The following is a 19,870-nucleotide window of genomic DNA, read 5'->3' on the forward strand; positions in this document are numbered from 1 at the left end:
AAGCTAAAAGATCAGTGTTAATTATCATGAAAATTACACCATTTTTTAAAATTCTTTGGAATTTTATTTTGTTTTGTGAGCATTGCAATAGGCAGAAAGATTATTGTTCTGTTTGAATGCAAGTGTTTTATGACAAAACATTTTTTTTACCTTGAAAAACACCCCCCTCAGTGAGGAAAGGGAGAAATCCATGTGGGCAATGAGGAAAATAGATCTAAACTGAAAACCAAATGAAAAATAAGAATCAAAATGAAGAAATAAAAATTAGTAAAAATATAGACGAAAACCCAATTTAACAATGATCAGTGACTTTTAATTTAATATTCAAAAAGGGGGGAAACATCTAGAAAATCAAAATGTTTACCAAAAAGCTTGCAACAAAAATACTCATCCCTACCCCACTAAACATTGGGTAGGACCCAGTGGAGGGTTTGTTGTTTCCCATCCACAAATGCTCTGAAAAAAAAGAAAAAAGACTAAAAAAAAGAAGTTATGCAACATTAGTCTGAGCAGTTAATTGCTCAAGGAAACAGAGTTTCCTCCAAGACTGATAAATACCACAGGCTATTTCAAACAACTGAGCAGTAAATCAAAGAGAAGTGCTGTTACATTATACAATGAAATCAAAGTGATTTGCAGAACCCTAAATGTTTCTTCATTACCCTTAATCCTACACCATTAAAGTAATGAGGAACTCTGATAAGGTTTTCAGACAACTGGAAAATTATGGGCATTTTTATTTCAAGCATTCTCTCTTAGTGGTTTTGGTTTAAAATATGATGAAATATTGTAAATACTTTTATGAGGTTGTAATAAAAACCCCTGTAAATGAACCTGAAGCTGTGAGTTTTGTCAAAAGCCGAGAGCAGGACTGAGCCATGCTGCAATCCTGGATTTAAAAAGAAAAAAGGATGTTTTATATCTTAGTATGATTTTTGCATTCAGAATACTTAAAAAAATAATAAGCCACTACTGTTCAGTAACACAGGGAACATATTTAGAATGTAGAGAACTAAAAACTGTTTTGTAACCAGTATAGAGAAGAAAAATGACTAATGAGATGTTTCCTTAAATCACAGATGTCATTAGTACTTTTGATAAAATATATAATAAAAAAACAGGGTACACTAGACCTCTATCATATATAGACATGCCCAGAATGACTTAGAATGTAGTGGATGTGCCAGGATAGAGATCATTCCCATTGTTATATGAACTAATTTTGTGTATGGACGTAGTGTAAATAAACAGATATTGTGTTCACTTTATCCCACAGAATTAATAACAGCTGAACAAATATTTGCATCTATATGGACTCACAGAATCACAAACTCGTTTGAGTTGGAAGAGATCTTAAAGATCATCCAGTTCCACTCCTCTGCCATGGGCAGGGACACCTTCCACTAGCCCAGGTTGCTCCAAGCCCTGTCCAACCCGGTCTTGGACACTTCCAGGGACGGGGCAGCCACAGCTTCTCTGGGAAACCTGTGCCAGGGCCTCATCACCCTTACACAGAAGAATTTCTTCCTAATATCCAATCTAAACCTACTCTCTGTCAGTTTGAAGCCCTTCCTCCTTGTCCTGTCACTCCAGGCCCTTGCGAAATGTCCCTCTCCAACCCATATTTGTCTACTGACACACACAGAGGCATGGAGAGAAATCCAGAGCATCAGGCATCTCCTTTTCTCATGAAGTTGCATGGCTTATTTTCTGGTTCATTTTGGGATTTGACAGCTCCTTGGAGATTTTCACAATAGTGGATGATTTTCTCCATCAAATCCCAACAGGGCTGCATTGGAAGGGGCTGCCCAGGGAGGTGATGGAGTCCCCATCCCTGGAAGTGCTCAAGGCATGACTGGATGTGGCATTCAGTGCTCTGGTCTGGGTTACAAGGTGGGGATGGGCCACAGGTTGGCCTCGATGGTCTTGGAGGTCTTTTCCAACCTTAATGATTCTTTGATTCCCTGGAGTAAGGTCTGAGCGTCTCCTCCACCTGCGGCACGAAGGGACCTCCAACAGACCCTTGTCACTGCCTACCAGCAGCAAAACTCTGCCTGGGCTGACCTTCATCTGGATAGTTTACAAAACCCCACACTTCCCATCGTGGGGAACAGTGCTTTAATTCTTCTGAACTGGATTAAAAGGAACATAAGCTGATGGAGGGGTGGCTGTTGGTGCAGCTGCTGGACACAACCCACAGCAGCGACAGCAAGGCCATAACTCACTGCTACCAGTGAGCCTTCTGCTATTTATTTATTGAGTTCAGCCAACAGACTTCTAAGTGATTTAGATGTTCCTCAAGATAAAAACAGTATAGTAGTCAGGGTTTTTTACAAATCTAGCATTGCATCAGCAGTGGAGCAGGAGGGAGGGCAGAGAGGGGGGAATGGCTTGGGTGTAAATGGGCACAGTTTAGTCTTTCTGCTGATCAGAGTTAGCAAAGACCAGGAGGTTTTGCTGCTCCTCAAGCACATCTTTTATTTGGGTTTAGTACAGAAAAACAGGCAATATATGAATGAAGGGATAGAGGAACACCTTAGTGGAATGGTGACAGTTCTCTGAGATGCCAAGCAAAAAGAAAAGTAATAAATGACACGAATCAAAACAATGGAGGCTCTGGGGAGAGGAAAAAAAATCAATTACTAAAGGGAATAAAAAGGTCACTGTCAGAGGACGACAGGAATTCCTGATAGAAGGGATTTAGCAGTGAAGGACAGATTCCTTTTTTTCTTTTACTTAAAAGCAAAATATACGTTAACTCCGACGAGCATTTTTGAACTTTGAACTCTCTGACCTTTAAAGCCTCCAAAATAAATCCTGGCCAACTCTGAAAAGTGGGAACAGCAGAGTCTGTCTCTCAGGTGCTTTTGGCTGCATCTGGCACCACCGTGGTGGCAGCAGTTCCTGTGGACAGATGGACAGACAGACAGACAGACAGTGACCAAACTCTGCTCCTACATCCCAGCACCCAAGCAGGGTCACCTGGCTGATTTTTCCAAGCAGTGGCTTAAAGAATTGGGCTGGGGAGGCAAAGTGTTTTATCTCTGCTTTACAACAGATACTACAAAAGTCACATTTTGGCCCAATTTGCAATCTTTCTCCCTCCTCCAGTTTGCCTGAGTGAGGTTCCAACACTGCATCAACCACAGAATAACTTATGCCAAGGTATAAAACACCCAGAGCCATTTCACATTAGTGAAACCTTTAAATCCTGCCCTGCTGAAAATGAAGCTGCTCTCAGTCACTCCACAAGCAACTCTAGGCCTCAGAGGAATAAAAGTGTCACCCCTTTTAGCAAGTTTCTGGGAGCAAAGGAGACCTTTTGAAGTGATATGAATATTTTCTGAGCAGTGTTGGCTTGAGATGCTTGATAAGCACATGGAGGGATCTCTGCCTTAGCATCTCAAGAACCAAAAATGATAGAGATTGTCCTTAAACCTTAACCTCTGCCAAAGTACAAGGAAAAACAAGAGTGGAAATCACACAGAGTAAACCCCTCACCTCTTCTTCACTGATCTTGGTGGAGCATTTTTGAAGGAGAAAGGAAATCTGTGTTTACAGCATCTCCTGAGCTTTACTGCTCCCTCCCTACCTGTCCTGTGTCCTCATACAGTATAAAATAGTGCCATCTACTGACATCATATTTTAGCAGCTCCTATGTGCTCAGAAAGCTAATTTTACTGTTGAAAATGTACTTATTTTACCTTGAAAGCTGATTTTTCTATCCTTTCATCATTGTACTAACTCTGTAACCAGGGAATGCTAATCCAGTGGTACTAAAGCAGGAGTAAACTCATCCTGGAAGAAAACATACTCATGTTATTTGAGCTGTTGCAAGGGATTGAGCCTCCTGGTGTCAGTGCAAAGTCCCAAATGAGAAGGCAAAGATATTGTGCAGGTCTGGATTTTCCTCTGTGAAATACAGGAGGGTGTCCTGGGGAATGCAAAGATGGTGAGTTGTTTTCACTAAAAATCACGTTGTTGTGTGAGATGAACATGAAATCCCCTGTTACTGTATTTAAGACAAGAGGAAACACCTGAAAGGAAGGACCAGAGGCAAAGATGCAGCTTGAGGCAATAACGTTTGTGAAGCCACCTGTGTCTTATATGGGGGGGGAGGGAAAAGCCTTTTGGGAGCTGCACACCTGTGGAGGGGAGGATGTGACATCTCCTGTCACCCACTGTCAGTTAAGGTGCTTTAGAGAAAGTTACTTCACATAGTTAACATTTCCCAGATGGGTTAAAAAGAAGGGAATAGGAAGCATGATTTCCCTGGTTTGGAGATCTGTGGTTGGAACTGGTCAGTGTTTACATGAACATTATTTTCTGATAACACCAAAATCACAGGGTAAAAATGAGATTGGCCCCAAAGGTAGAAATAGTCAGCATAGTTTCTCTTTGCTCCCAACCACTCTACACCCAAATGCCAAACACATGAGTAAAACAATGTGCCATGTGGAATTCCTTATGCTGCTGAGAGGGGGGTGTATTTTAAGACATATAACCCAGGTTTTCAAAGCACATACAACGCATAGAAAATGTGGACACTGGCCCCCAACAGAAGAAAGACATGGACTTGTTGGAGCAAGTCCAGATGAGAGTCACAAAGATGCTCCAAGGGCTGGAGCACCCCTGCTCTGCACACAGACTGGGAGAGCTGGGGCTGTTCAGCCTGGAGAAGGAAAGGCTCCAGGTAGACCTTAAAGCCTCTTCCAGTGCCTAAAGGGGCTCCAAGAGAGCTGGAGAGGGACTTTGGACAAGGGCCTGGTGTAACAGGACACAGGGAATGGCTTCTCACTGGAAATGGGGAGATTTGAGTGGGATATTGGGAAGAAATTCCTCCCTGTGAGGGTGGTGAGGCCCTGGCACAGGTTTCCCAGAGAAGATGTGGCTGCCCCATCCCTGGGTGAGGGCCACCCCACTCCTGGCAGCACACAGTCCCCCTGCAAGGCTCCACATCCCTGCTCCTCCATCCTCCCACCCACCTAATTCCATCGAGCTTTTGGCTCTTTGTCCAGCAGCCCCCGGGTGACAAATGAATCCCTGTAACTTTCCATTCAGCGGCCTCCTCGAAGAGGATGTGCGAGCGCTTGATTACAGCCCGTTATCAGATCCCAGCACCGCGATTTTCCCCTCTCCTGTTGTTTTTACGACGACGATAGGTTGTTACAATCTTTCTTTCACAAGACAGCGCTCGTTGCCCGGGGCCGGCTGAGCGGGGTCGCTGATTGCCGTGACTTCCCCGCAGGTATAAAAGCTGCTGATTTATGGCAGGGGAAATTCATATTAACCGTAAATATCTTAATAACAAGCCGTCTGGGAGAGAGGGAGGGCTCTGCATCCAGCACGGACTAATTGCTGTTTAATGGGCAGCATCCACAGCACTCAGTAAAACAATGCTGCTGGCAGAGGGTGTTGCTGAGGTTACAGAAAGGGCTTTTAATCTGCAAGAGGAAATTTGCCCCAGCAGCGCTAACTGCTGCTCTCAGCTCAGTCCTCCTCACGTCCAACAAGAGATAATTATATTGTATTAAACACAGAGATGGAATCTCCCACCCTCAGCCAACAGTCAGACCTGGAACACTCAGCCATCACCAGCTCCTCCCTCGCCGTGCCTGTGCCCACCCTCCGGCTCCCACGGCCCCAAAGGGACCTCACATCTCCCGGCCTCAGCCTGAGGATTGTAAACTCCACTAAAGGCTCCCTAATTTTGTAATATTCTGGGTTTCCTTCACTCAGGAAGGCTCCCAGATGGGTGCTGAGTTGGCAGAGGAGGTGGAAGGTGGATGCTGGGATGTTGTGGGTTTCTACCCAACCTTTCTGCACAGAGGTGGGAGGTCTGGTGACCACCCTGTGTGTCTCATGTCCAAAAAGAGCTGCTTCTTACCAGCTCACCCTTTGCTTTTTTGTTCTCAGCCCAGGAGAGACTCTGGATCAGTGTCTTCCCCCAGATATCGACCTCCCACTCCTCTCTTAATTCAGACTTCAAAGTAACCAGATCTCAGCAGCACTTTCACTGCAGGGAGAGATAAATTACTCTGAGGATACTTCTCATTTTTTCACATAAACCCTGCAGTTTTTGGTTCACAGGGTCTCTTTCAACACGTGGGGAGGTTTCATCTGTATCACATCCTTCGCAGAGGTCTGAGCCAAAGGACCTCCTCAGGGTTTACACCCAGCTAAGGCAGCAATGAAAATAAAACCCGTGGTTCTGCCTAGATGTAGGATCATTTCCAGGTTTTTTGGGATCAGCTGAGGTCTGGCAGGAAGCTCTGCTCACGTGTGAAGTCTCCTGCCTTTCTCTTCAGGATCATTGTTATGAGAGATCCTGTGCAGAAGTGAGTGATGAGGAGCCACAAAAATAGTTCAAAGGTCTGGCCATTTCCCTACTTAACCATGATATTTGATGGAGTGTAGCTGAAAACATTATTTAAGAACTCGACTTTTAGCAGAACTCTTCAAAGTTTCCTAAACCAAAGGAAAATGGCTTTCCACTGATCTTCCCTTTCCTCACTTCTGATCAATTTAAAAGCAAGAGTGGTTATAAATGCTGGTTATAATTTTTTTTGGACTTCAAATTTAGTCTAAAGTTTGGAAACAGATTACAAAAAATGTTGTTTGGATTACCTGTGACACATGAGCAGTAGACACTGAAATAATTAAATCCCAGGGAGAGAGGAAAATTCTCCATACAGGAAAAAAAAAGAGAAAAAGAACCAGTGTAACCCTGGAGAGCAGAATAGGCCCTTCGAGCATAAAAAAAGCATCAGGTTTAAGCTCATGGTTAAAACATGATCTCACCAAGGAGTAAGGCAGTTGGTGAAACTCTTGTGGAAGGTGAGAAATGCTCCATCATTTATTTATTTATTTATCTATCTTTATTTTGTGTGCATATTGTTTTTGTTTTGTGTTTCCTTTTGTATTTTTGTAGGTATTTTTTTATTTTGTATTTTATATTTATTATTTTGTATTTATTTATTTATTTGTGGGTGCCACGCACAGCTGGCCTGAGGCTCCTGGACAGATCTTTTCAAACACACCAGAGCACTAAACATGGGCTGCAGGTGCTGCTTTATGGGTCACATGCCCAGCAATTCCTTTCTGATAAGCACAGAATGCGTGGGGTGTTGCTCCTCCTATTCCATGCCTCTTTTTTGGCTGCTTGTCACTCAGTTTTCACTCAATACTTCACTTTGAGCATCAGTACTGGCAGATCAGTGTGTTGGCTGCAGACAATTAGAAGTGTTTAGGTGTTTAAATCCTCTCATAGACTCCTCAGCAGCACCCAGAGGAGTTTAACCTGTCAGAACCCGATGGAAAAATTGCTGCATCCATCACAGTGTGCAGAACCAGACTCTTCCACAGCCACCTGTGGAAAAATAAAGCCCAAATCCAATCCACCCAATAAAAACCAGCCTTTCCTGAGGAGATATTAGTGCCCTGTGCTGCACTTTGCAGCTCTGGCACAGAGGATGGCAGATGCTTCCACACCTCAGTGCTGGTTGTCATGGTCTAAAAAGCAGCTTTTCCAGCTCTTCTGGAATCAGGATGCAATTCAGAAGCTCATCAAGCTCCGATTTCTCCAAGTGAGGTGACTTTTCTATGCTGAAGAACATTTACCTGCATGAACAAATCTCCATTAAATTTCATTTTTTGGGAGTGAGGTCATTACAAGTCATTCACTGGAAATGAACACATCACTTCTCTGCCCTCATTTAGATGGCCCAACTGGAAATTACTCCAGTGCACTTGAATATTTGCCTTCTGGAAGCAAAGCCAGTGTGAGAGCACCGAGAAGAGAACCAAATCACATGATGTGTGCAGGTTAAACACACTCCTGCACCACGGTGCACACACCCGTGAAAAGTGGTGAAAATCCAATTTCTGAATTATTTCAGCAGCACCCAGTTCTCACCAGGAGGGTCTGAGTGCAGAGGATCCCACGAGGGAGGGACAGATCTAGACCATCATGTGCTGGCACAGGGACTTGAGCCTCTTCTTGTCCGAAATGGAGGGGGAGGAGGGGTAGGTTTTATGGGGAGGAGAAACAGATTTCACAAGACCAAACGAGGAGAGATGAGGCTTCAGGTGTGCTGACTGTGAGCTCCACCTGGGAGATGGACCAAGTTCCACTATAGCCGAATTTGCTCCACAGAAACACTGAGTTTTCCCATATCCATTATGGTTTTGCAGTGGGACAGACAATGTTTAACCCAGGGGGTTGTAAAACCAACAATGGCATCTTCCCTAGCCAAGATGAAGACTGAGAGGTGGAGGTTTACCAAGCTGTTGTTGTTAGATGTCCTCCCAAATCCATGTCCCAGCAGATCTGGGGGCTGCTTTTCCCACACATTTCCAGGGCACCTGAACTCCCTTCACCAGCTTTTCCTCAGTCCTGCAATCCATGCACAGCAAATGCTGTGCCCACACAGGGTGCCCAGTGCTGTGCATTAACCTCTGAAAACCTCACCACAATCTGAGCAATTTGTAGCCCACTCCTTGTTTTTTTTCTTTGAGATAACTCTGACTTGAAGAATTGCTGTGATAAATGAACAAGTAGATTCATGGCACGGAGGGTAATCCCTGAGAGGAGTGGAGAGGATACAGCTTGGCAGTAAAACTGGGCAGTGGGTACATAAATTTCTCCCAGGCATGAAGACAAGTGGCAGCAATGTCAGAGGCATTAACACCTCCCCTCAGGTGGAATTGTTTCAGTGTGTCTCCAGTCTTGGGGTCGATACACATTTCAAAAACTCCTCAAGAAATCAAAGCCTGGGAGGTCTGTGTGAGCCATTCCAGGAGGCTGTAAATTTTATTTTAAAAGGAAGAATTTAGAATTGCATAAACAGTGAAGCTTTTCCTCACAAAGAGTGGAGTGTTTTACAGCATCAGCTTTAGCCAGTCATCAAATCGCCTGTTGTGTTAAAATAATTGTGCAAGTCAAAATTATATGCACATTTCAGGATAAAATACCCACAGTGAGACTAAAATACCAACAGAGGAAGTCTCAACAAAGCTTCTCTTCCCACATAGATGCTTTTCCCTTGGCACACAGTGTGTGGATTTTGATAAAACCCATTTGTAGATGCTTTTTTCATGCAAATCTCTCCTATTCCCGAGAAATGTTATCTACACATGCAGCCATCTGAGCTACTCATGACCACCAGGGACTTCATGAGCAGGCAGCTCATCAAAAAGCCCAAACAGCAGCAAGCAAAATAATTTAACAACAGGAAAAACTCAGCTGATGGCTGCGGGGAGGATGATCTGCACTGGATACCCACGCTGCTGGCAGGGCTTTGCACAAGTGTTTTACACCTGGGGATCACCTGCACTTACCTGTCCCAGTGCAAAGCCCAGGGCAGGCTTTAAAACCCCTCTGAGGTATTTTGGAGTTTAGCTGATGACCACTCAAAGCTGACACAGTTCCAGCAAACTACACCATGCTCACACACCAAGGACTTCTGTGACTGTGATCCTGGAGGACTTGATGTCATGGAAAAGAGAGAAATGCCCTGGGGAGATCCCAGTAACATCTTCTCCCTTCTCCTTAAATTGGTTTTACTGATACTTAAGATTTTTAAAGACTGGGGATATTTTCTGCCAGATTACAGTGAACCTTATGAGAGTGTCCTGCCACTGCAGGGAAGAGGGATTGGTGCTCATCAGGTTCAGAGAGCAGTGGAAAACAACTTGTTTTATCCAGAAAAAATTGGAAAGTGGTGCTCAGAGACTATTTTTTTAGATAGAATATAGGAAAAAAATAATCTATTTTTACTTTTTCTTTGTGATTTGCAAAAACCCCCCCACTCTGACACCTTTGCTGTAAGACACACTGCTCCTCTCTCTGCTCTGACAGCAACCTCTCTGTGCACGAGGGAAAATCCATCAGTTCTCCAGCAGTCTTCTTGCACTTTCTCCTCTTGGAGTGAGGAATCACAGGAAGGAACAAGAGAATTTTTTGTCATTCTGCAGGACTTATCTCAGTTTCTCCACTTCACAGTATCCACAGCCCCAGGGATGCCAGTTCAAGGCTGCAGCACCACCAGTCACAAAAATCTATATTTATTAGTCTCCACACAGCTTAATTTCTCAGTGCCAAACACAATTCTGCACAGTTCAGAGACCACTTACTCCAAATACCAGTTTCATTGCTTTTTTCTTTCTTCTCCCCAGCCCAGGACAGCAATCTGGCTGCACTTAAAACACTCTGCTTCCCATCTTTTATCCCTTGGAAGGGACTTGAGAGGTTTATTACACACTGTGATCTTATCACCAGCTACTCCAGTACAGTCCTTGGCAGTAACTGGAGTGTCCCATGGTGGCTGGGATTGCACCATGCAAGGGGTCCTTTCCCACCAGGATTTTCTGCCAAGTACAACTACATTTATATCTATATTATATATATTTTTATATTTATATTTATCTTGTTATTTTCAAGCAATGTTGGCAGTTTATTTCATCACCAAATGGTCACTGGAAGATTTTGATGGGATATTTATGAGGGTTTTAACCTATTTTGTCAAAGTGAGGGTGATGTTACACCACACACTGAAAGCATTTCAGCTTAAGGCTGTTGGGCACTCGTGGTGCTCGTGGCAGCTACAGCAAAAAGAGATTAATCTCCTTTTTTAGTTATCTATATCATTAATTATCAGTGGGTTGTGTAGCCCTATGTATCAGTCACACATGAAATAGGTTTAATGTCTGAGGAGTAATGCTGAGAAAGGAAATAAAGTGATATGAAAATTATCTTCTTTCAGTGTGTTCAGCCCTACCAGGATCTGTTTAAATGAAAGAGGACATAATTTCATGTTTTCCAGTGTACAAATTCACCAAGATTAAACCTTGCCTGGAGGAAGCCAACTTGCTGTTGATTTACACCTGCCCCAGGAGCTAATCCTCTGAATCCAGCCTTAAACCTCTTTAAGAGAAAAATAAAACCAACAACAGTGATTTGTTCTACTAAAAAAAAAAAAAAAAAAAAAAAAAAAAGAAGGTAAAATGGATGAAGTGATACATGGGAGGAGAAAGAGCTCCCCCATCCAAAATCAAAGCTCAGGGCAATGGCCAAAAAGAAACGGTATCATTTAGGGGCAGATGAAAGAACATGTAAGTTCAGCATGATGTCATGGCTGTTTGTGCAGTTAAATCTCCCTTTATCATCCACCAGACACATAATGACTTTCTAAGGCTCCCACTGGACGGATGGTCCGTCTCTGTAATAAATGTTGACAAGTTTTATATAAAACTGGAGATCATTTCCAATTCCCAGTGCAGCCATTTGAACCTGTGATTAATAACCTCGCAAATCTTATCTGTTTGAAAATAAGAGGAGCTGGGTTTGTTTCCTTCAGATTAGGGTTCAGGGCTTAACAACAGGAAAATAGCCTGCTGAGATCACTCTGGTTTGCATGGCACATAAAAGTGGAAACCAAGAAAATAGGATTTAAAAATATGCTCAACATTCCTATCACAAAGCAAATAAGATACTTCACGAGTCGTGATAACATTGATTCATGAAGTCTGTGACCAAGCAATTGTTTTCTATCGGGCAGAATAGCTGTGAACTGAGAGATAGGCACTTGTACATTTAAATTAAAACACTAATTGGGTGATAAGATGTACCACCAAAAATAAATATCCAGACTCGAACTTCTTGGTGGTTTGTCAAACTGAAATGAGAAAGCTTTAGGTAGTGATAGAGAGCAAAATGGGGCAAGAGTTTGAGACTCCAGATTCACATTTGACCTGGATACATTTTCCAATTCCAGATCCTGATATCCAGGATTTCAACAAAAGAGAGAAGAAATGGGGGGGAAAAAAAGAATTAAAAAAAAACCTGTTACCACATTGCTCCAGGCTTTCCCTGATGTCTGGAAAAGGCCTTTTTTGTGGCAATATGATGATTTACAGAGACAAAAAGGATAAAAATCAATTAAGAAGTGGTGTCAAAATTAGGCAGGTACAGGAGCTGAGTAGAGCTGAATTTTCCTCTAAAATCTACTTAAAAATCCACTTAAAATTTGCTTAGAGCACGGTATATAAAATGTTCCTAGCACAGTTTGGAAAAAGGAGAGCTCACTTTGAACCCCAACAGCTTTATCTCCCTCTTCCCAATTCCCCCATTACGTGTTTGCACCTACAACCAAAGCCATGAAGGATGATTAAAAAAATACTGCTGGTCCTCTCCCCTGCAGAAAAAGAGCAGAAAAGAATTAAAAAGCAATTTTTTCTCCTGCAAAAATCAAAGTGTATTCAGCTGAGATATTCTTTAGTTTTCAGCACTCCAGCACATTGAAATTTTCCTGTGAAATCAGGAGCTTCTTGCCAAGATTTTAATTTATTTTTGAAATGTAGCTTTCTGTCCAAAATTGTCAGTGGGTTTTCTCTTAAAATAGCTCAGAGTTATTGCAATATTAAAAAGAAGAATTACCTTGCCTCTGCCTTGCACCCAGTGGGCTGCTCAGGGGGCTGGAGATAAGCACTGAGGACTCTTTAATTATATCTCCTTAATATAAAACTCTTTGTCTGCCTTTAATTTTACGGTGCCTTCATGCAAAGCCAGGGTGGTGAAGAAAACAGCCATTTCTCCTTGTGCTTTTTGTTAAGTGAAAACATCAAGGGTCACCAATAATTCACCCAAGTGAGGAAAGGATGGAACTGGAAAATGAGGCGGATCGTGGAAAAAATCGAATAATCTCTGTAGAAAAAGCAATTTATCCCTGCACTGGCAGATGGCTACAAACAGGGGGATTGTGGGATAACACTCAGCTCATAGGACTCACCTCCCTGGGCCCAGCCAGGTTAACACATTTCTCAGGGGGAAAAGAAAAATTGAAGTTTTTCCATCAGTAAATAAAAATTCAATGGCTGATTTCTTGCTCGTTTAAGAAAGATGGTTTTCAACCATTGAATATCCCCTGCTGGCCTGAGAAATGCTCAGGAAACCCCAGATTTCTGTCTGGTTGATGGAAATGTTCTGCTTTGGGACAAAATATGGTCAATAAAAAATGAGGGGGAAAAGAGTCCATAAAATTGGTGAATCTTGAAATGTTTTTCAGGTGAGAAAAAAATACCACATTCCAAATAATAATGGTCAACAATAAGTACAAAGAAATGAAATTTAGTATTGCTGTTTTAATTCTTCCTTCTGTGGCATCTGTATTGTCTGACAAGTTAAAATATTAAGAAAAAACAACCCCATTTTGGTTAAGAGCAATATGGCAACGATGTGAATTGGAATGATTTTCACTGCCATTCACCACTTCAGAATACAAAAATCACAAAATAAAAATTAATTGAAGAACAACACAACGTGGATGAATAATATTCAAGGTGTTATTTGCTTGATCATCACCATAGGACCAGAATCCACGTTTGCTTCACTACAGAATGTATAACAATAATATAATATATGGTAATTATTGATGATAGCAATAATTGTAAATAAACAAAACCTATCTCTAAAACAAATATGTAGCATGAAGGAAACAAATGTGTTTGTCCACGAGAGGTCTCTAGAGTCCTGATAATCACAGGATATTTCCATGTATTCCTGTTCTCCTGCTTTGACAAGAGACAGATGTTTGGATGTTCATGTCCCTTCAGCAACTCACAGGAATCTCCATGTGTGCCCCCTCTGGATCCAGCAGATTTTGGCCTAGGAAGAGGATGGATGGAGCTTCTGCGGGAGGGGTGGGAAAACGTCTCCAAAGGGGAGAAAGAAGTGATTTGTGACAGGAAGGGATTGAATCCCTGCACTCCCCGAGCAGAAAAAATATACATTAGCCCACGGCAAAGAGCAACCTTAAGGATTCTGTGATTCTGTGATTCTATTGCTTGCTTATCCCATAGGGAAAAGGAATTCTGCCTTGTGAAAACATCTTATCCAGCACCAAACAGTCAGTCAATGCTGGCACCGCTGGCACTGCAGGCTGGGGGGAGGATGGAGAAGTGTCAAGTCTTTTTTTCATAGTTTTAACTGAAGAGCTCTACTCTGTGTTGGAAATTTGCAAAAGCTGCTCTCCCATAAATGAGAGGTTACTTTAGCAATTTCTCTGTTGAAACAGTGCAAATTCCCTATTGTTAACCTTTCTAGATTGTCAACATTTTAAGGGTCTGCACAACTTTACTGTTGAAACATTAATGTTGATTTTTTTTTACCTCCTTATGAAACACATGTTTTTTTATGTTGGAAAATCCCTCTAAGACCATCGAGTCCAACTGTTCTCCAGCACTGCCAAGGCCACCACTGACCATGTCCCCATGTGCCACATCCACACGGCTTTTAAACCCCTCCAGGGATGGTGACTCCACCCTGGGCAGCTGTGCCAGTGCCTTTTGCTGAAGAAATTTTCCCAATATCCAACCTAAACTTCCCCTGGTGCAACTGGAGGATGTTTCCTCTTGTCCTGCACTTGTCACCTGGGAGAAGAGACCAACCCCCACCTGGCTCCACCCTCCTTTCTGGGAGTTGCAGAGAGTGATGAACTACTGCAGAATAGTTACAGAAAGTATATTTTGATTCAGAAATCAAACAAAATGACATTTTGGTGGTATAACTAAGAACTATTTCTGCTTTAGTCAGTTACTGACCAGGAAGAAGAAGTGCCAAATATCTACAGAACAAACACTTCTGTATGTAAATCCCATTCCAAGATGCTTTAGTAAAACAAAGGTTGTCTGAAAGTATTTACAGATGATAATGGACATATTTGGAGAAAGATTTGGAGAATCTGTTCTCACAATTTCCCTGATTATGTTTCTTTTTGTTTGTCCAAACAATAAGTTGCAAATCATTGGCCAGTCCCATCGTTTACTTCTTGTGGAATATTGTTTCTTCAGTCTCAGTTACTGCTCTTCTGAGTCCAGGTAAGATTAAAACCAGACTCCATGTATCATTCCCACAAAATATATCTCCTTGCTGATGAGCTGGAGCATTCTCAGCTCCTGGGGATTTCTCTTACCACCTTTTGACCAAAGATTGAAGCAGAAGACACATTAAACAGCTCACTTAAAGACAGCAGACTTTATTTTTGGCACTCTTTATTTCCCTGTGATAGTCACAGTGACTGGGAATCACAGAGGGTACAAGTGGAGAACCTGAAGGGAAGGCAGAAGCTGGAAGACACTGGATTATTGCTGGTTTTACCACGTTTGAAAATCCCAGCAATCACTTTTGGCTTGGTCAGCCCTAGTGGCTGTTAAGTCTCATCGAAGGATGTCACGAAGAGAGTAGAATTCTGCTCTAGGAGATTTTTAAAGAGAAATAAAGTAAGTCTTTACCTCTTTTAACACACATTTCACCAATCCCCACTGGCAGGGAATAAATCTCCATAGCTAATACCTTGGCATAGTCATCCTTGGGAATCTTTCTGCTTGCTCCCCTTACCAAAAATGGGAACATATCCCTGAAAGATAAACAGTGTGTGCTGAGAGCAGGACCCCCACCCAACCCTGGGTGAGTGGGCTCCCAGAGTGGGATCTCAGGACAGACTTCCTCAGATCATGGCCCTGTGGAGCCTCCCTGAATCCAGCACTCCCAGGGATCTGGGCTTTGAACAATGAATGCCTTAAGTGTGGTTTTCAACTTTTTTTTTTTCCTTCTGATTTGTGGACCATTAAAAATGTTCCAGCGGGGATACAGGATACCCTTTAAAATATGGAGATTTCTGTGTAGCACATGTGAACTCTTCTTCCTTACTCCCCTTTCATGGAGCCCCAGGGAGCTGCTGGAAATGCCGGCCCTGGGAGATCAAACAAACTCGGGGGCTGTGAATCAGACAGGGGAAACAAATTCAAGAGACAAGGCCCTCCCGGAAACACCCTCCGGAGTCATTCGAGAAGACAAATTGGAAGTGCAAGTCCCAGCAGACTGAAAGGGGAGAGACAGCAAAACCATCCTGAACTCATGAAAGGAAAAGCAGCATCCTGGAGGCAGCAAAGAGATGGACAGGGCAATGCTTCCCTCTGGGATTGCATCCATTTATAGATGCAGAGGAGCTTTCCACCAGGACTGGTTGTGATGTGTCAGCACAGCCCCACTAATGTGGAAGGGACAAAACCCATCCAGGTGCTTTCCTGCTCCTGGGACCTGCACAAAATCACCTCACTCCTCAGCCAGTGTGAGCTAATAAAGTGCCATCAATCATATCTTTTCTGTGGAATATTGTAAATAACGCTAACATGCAGCATTTAAATCAGATGTCTGGTGTGAGTGAGGAAGCATTTATATAAAATAAATGCAGAAAAATATCTCCATCTAATTATTTGATATTTGCTTCTTGAGACAGAGGAGGTGAAGTCATGTAAAACAGGATGCAGAATCACAGCTCACCAATAAACCTGAGGAAGCCTGAGGGAGAAAGAGATGGTCAGAAATGGGTCTTCATTATCCAGTTTATACCAGTTGCAGAAGAGCCTCGAGCATCAGCAGAGCTTCTCTGTGCTCCAGTATGTCCCAAATGTTACATGAGCCTTTGAAGGGCTTGGTGTTGACTGAAGTCACAATCCAGCTGAAACCAAACTCCATAATCCCTTCCCACAGCAGAAACATTTCGCATTCTGGTTATATTAGGACTCTGTGGGAAAGCATCATGTTTTGGAAGTCATGTGAGAATGCAGATCCTGAGTCTTTTTGTGAGCATGACTCCATTCCTGCTTGTGTGTAGAGCTGGATTTCTAGGGGAAGGTGCCCCTGCCCATGGCAGGGGATTGGAACAAGGTGATCTTAAAGGTCCCTTCCAACTCAAACCATTCCATGATTCTGGGATTCTTTTCCATGCTTTGCCACTACATTCCTTTCTATCCAAGGCAAATGTAAAAACATGGAAATAATGTTTAAGGAACAATTCATCCGCAGTTCATTAAGGTGAGGGATAACTGAGCTAATCATCACTCATTTCAGTTCTTTTCCATCATTTCCAGAATATCAAATTATCCAGGAACAAGGTACTCCAGCACTAAACATCCAGACAATGCCAACTGTGCTGCTTGAGCTGAACAGTCCTCACCAGATAACCCAAAGTCTAGCAGTGAAAGGAAGGAAAACCCCTGGTATTATGGCACATTCATAATGTGTATTAAAACTGAGGATTCTTCATGGTCCAACACAATGATTTCCAACATGCAAAATAATTTCCTCAAAAAACATTTCATCATTCTATGCAGTCACCATTTAAACTAATTTACTGGGGGCAATTGCACAGCATTTACACGATGCATCACCCACCAGGTATCTACAGGTTTCATTTACAGGTTTGACCATATTTTGGAGGTTTTTTGCCAACTTTCCCCCCTTTTTCATCTTGCCTGCTCCATGCTCCACCCTGAAAAGCATAAAGGCTGCTGTAGGTCTGGGCAGAGCTCACAGGAGGCTGTGATGAACATAAACTCTGGGGTTAACATTCAAAGAATGCTGCTATAGAATCGGCCAGACAATTTCTTCCCCAGAGTTTTCCCGTGGGTAAAAGACAGACCATAGCTCTTCCTTCCCATGAAAGGCACTTTGATCTCCCTTGATGAAATGCTTTATGTATTTTGGGAGTTTAGTGTAATTGGCTCTGATGGCTCAAGGCTCTTCCTCATCCCCGAAAGTTCCCCCTGTCGGTGTTTGTTCTGAAAGCCCCACACAGCACACGGCTCCTCCGAGTGCACGACAGATCAGGAGGAGCATATTTATGGCTTTGGGAAAATCTCAGTAGAGATCAGTTAAAATCCTCCCTCTCCATCATGGAAAGCATTTTGTGTGGCTGCTCTGCCTCACCGGGAGTCAAACCTCATGTCATCAGAAAGCTGCCTGACATGTACAATTATGAATTGCTCAACAGAGGGCTCAGTAATGTCTGATGGGATTTATTCTTAGATATCTGGGCTGAACATGATGTCACCCCTCCTGTCGCTGCTGAGATTTGCCAGCCCAGCAAAGCAGTGGTGTGATACCAGGGCTCCCACAAGGAGTGTGTCAGGAGAGCAGAACATTTCTCATCACACAGAGATGCACAGATACATCAGCAGTTAGGCCAAGAGACTCTTATTTTCTCACCTCTCCATAAATTATGACATTTATTCACAACTATTGTTTTGGTGTGGAGAGTATGGTAAATAAAGATATATCTGAAAAGTCACTTATTTTGTTAATCTAATAGAGGAAGGAAAACATTCCTGGCATTATGGTTTTATCAGCTTATAAACATGTGATAGAAGCCTACAGGCCTTAGAATAACAGCAGAAACAAGACTGGGAAAGGAAACACTGAGATCTGGATGCTTTAGTAAAGACATCCAGCAGCCCAGCACATTGTGTAACCTCGGAGATTTTCCCACTCCTCATCTGTTCAAAACACTATTAAATATTCCTAAACTTTGTAATTAATTTTTTTTTCATTCTTTATCAACCAATTATCCAGCCCTTGCTCGAAGGACATTTAGGGCTGACAGCAAAAGCAACAAAGAGTGGAATTTCCTGTGCTTCATCCAAAAGGGAGGTTTAAAGGTTAAAGAAGGTTACTCAAAAGGTAGCAAGTGTGCATAATTGGGGTCACTTTTCAGAAAGAAAAGATTGTGATCCATCATCTGATGGATCTCCTTCTGCAAATCCATTTCTAACACCTACAGCAGCAAGAAGTCCCTCACCAGTCTCAGCTGCCCAGGGCTTGTGACAAAGACCTCAACCATGAACCATTCCCAGGTTTATTGAGCCCAGGGCCATTTCTAGGCTACTTTGATCAAAGCATTGGGGAGCAGCACTTAAGCTACCAATAACTGTAAGAGGACACTCCAGTTGATCATGGCACTCCTACTTTCCCCTCTCTATCCTTCCTGGAAAACATGATAAATACATGAGCAAAGCTGCTGAGACATGTCAGATCTGCATCTCCACCCCCATGCTGTGGATTAAAAAAAAACCAGGTCATTGACCATTCAGTATACTAGGAAAGTCTCTTATGCACGGAGCAGACACCTCCAGATGTCTCCATCAGTGACGTTATTTATAAGTGGACCAAACAGCTTGTTGGGCTAATCGCTCCTGGAGGGTTTTAACTCCACTGAGAAAGCTTGAGCAGGGCCCAACTGTTCCAGAGCATTAGCTGCCACTCCTCCCCTTGATTTACACCCCTCGTAAAATTTTATGGCCAGATTAGAATGAACTTCACTTGCACCGTGGTTTTATTAAAGATTTTTTTATGCGGAATAAAAGCTAAAATCGATGCTGTAACTAATTAGAGCTTTAACAGGGAAAGGAAAGCACCTCGTAAGAGGGGGACCCAGAAAGCACCAAAGGGTGTCCCTCTGGAGACCCTGCTTCAGACACCTGAGCCTGGAATCTGTTAGGAGAGCAACAATAAAAAAGCCACAGTTTAGGGAAGAGTAATTTTGGATGGAAATGTGACTTTTTATGGTAAACAAGAGTGAGCGTGAGGGAGTCGGGGTTCCAGTAAATGGGAGAAGGGAGTGCTTGGTTATCAGTCACTTTGTCTGGAATGTCTTTGAGTTATTTGACTGCTGAGCACGTTCTTATGGAGGGAAAAGTCTACTTTTGAAATAATTAGTTCCCTTGTAGAGATAACTTGGCCATATAGTGCATTTTTTTGATAAATTACAGAGCTCCCTGGGCTACACTTTGCCTCACCAACTGTAAAGCTACAAACATAAATCCAGTAGAAAAAAGACTTTTTTCCTTCCTTTCTTTCTGCCAGTGAAATATAATGTCACTGAAAACGGCCTTTATATCTATACTATGAACACATGAAAAATTGCAGAAAGGAAGGAGAATAAATAAGCGTAGTAAAATATTTACCGTTCTAGACATCAGTAGCCAAGGGCAGATTGATGGGAAATGCTTAGTTGGGGCTGACAGCCTTTAAATG

General features: G+C 42.7%; 1 long non-coding RNA gene across 2 annotated transcripts; it reads right to left on the minus strand.

The window, feature by feature from the left end:
- Positions 1 to 6,993: 6,993 nt before the first annotated feature.
- Positions 6,994 to 9,456, minus strand: LOC127477467 (uncharacterized). 2 transcript variants are annotated; one of them, XR_007906962.1, is made up of 3 exons: positions 9,330 to 9,456; positions 7,916 to 7,993; positions 6,994 to 7,226 (listed from the first exon to the last, which is right to left on the minus strand). It is a non-coding gene; the product is annotated as an uncharacterized LOC127477467 (long non-coding RNA). The 2 variants fall into 2 exon arrangements; XR_007906961.1 differs by having other exon boundaries at positions 6,994 to 7,369.
- Between the last annotated feature and the right edge of the window lie 10,414 nt (positions 9,457 to 19,870).

The sequence above is a fragment of the Manacus candei genome, unplaced genomic scaffold, assembly GCF_025592945.1.
Source record: "Manacus candei isolate 608988 ecotype Guabito, Panama unplaced genomic scaffold, ASM2559294v1 h1tg000053l, whole genome shotgun sequence".
Classification (NCBI taxonomy): Eukaryota; Metazoa; Chordata; class Aves; order Passeriformes; family Pipridae; genus Manacus; species Manacus candei.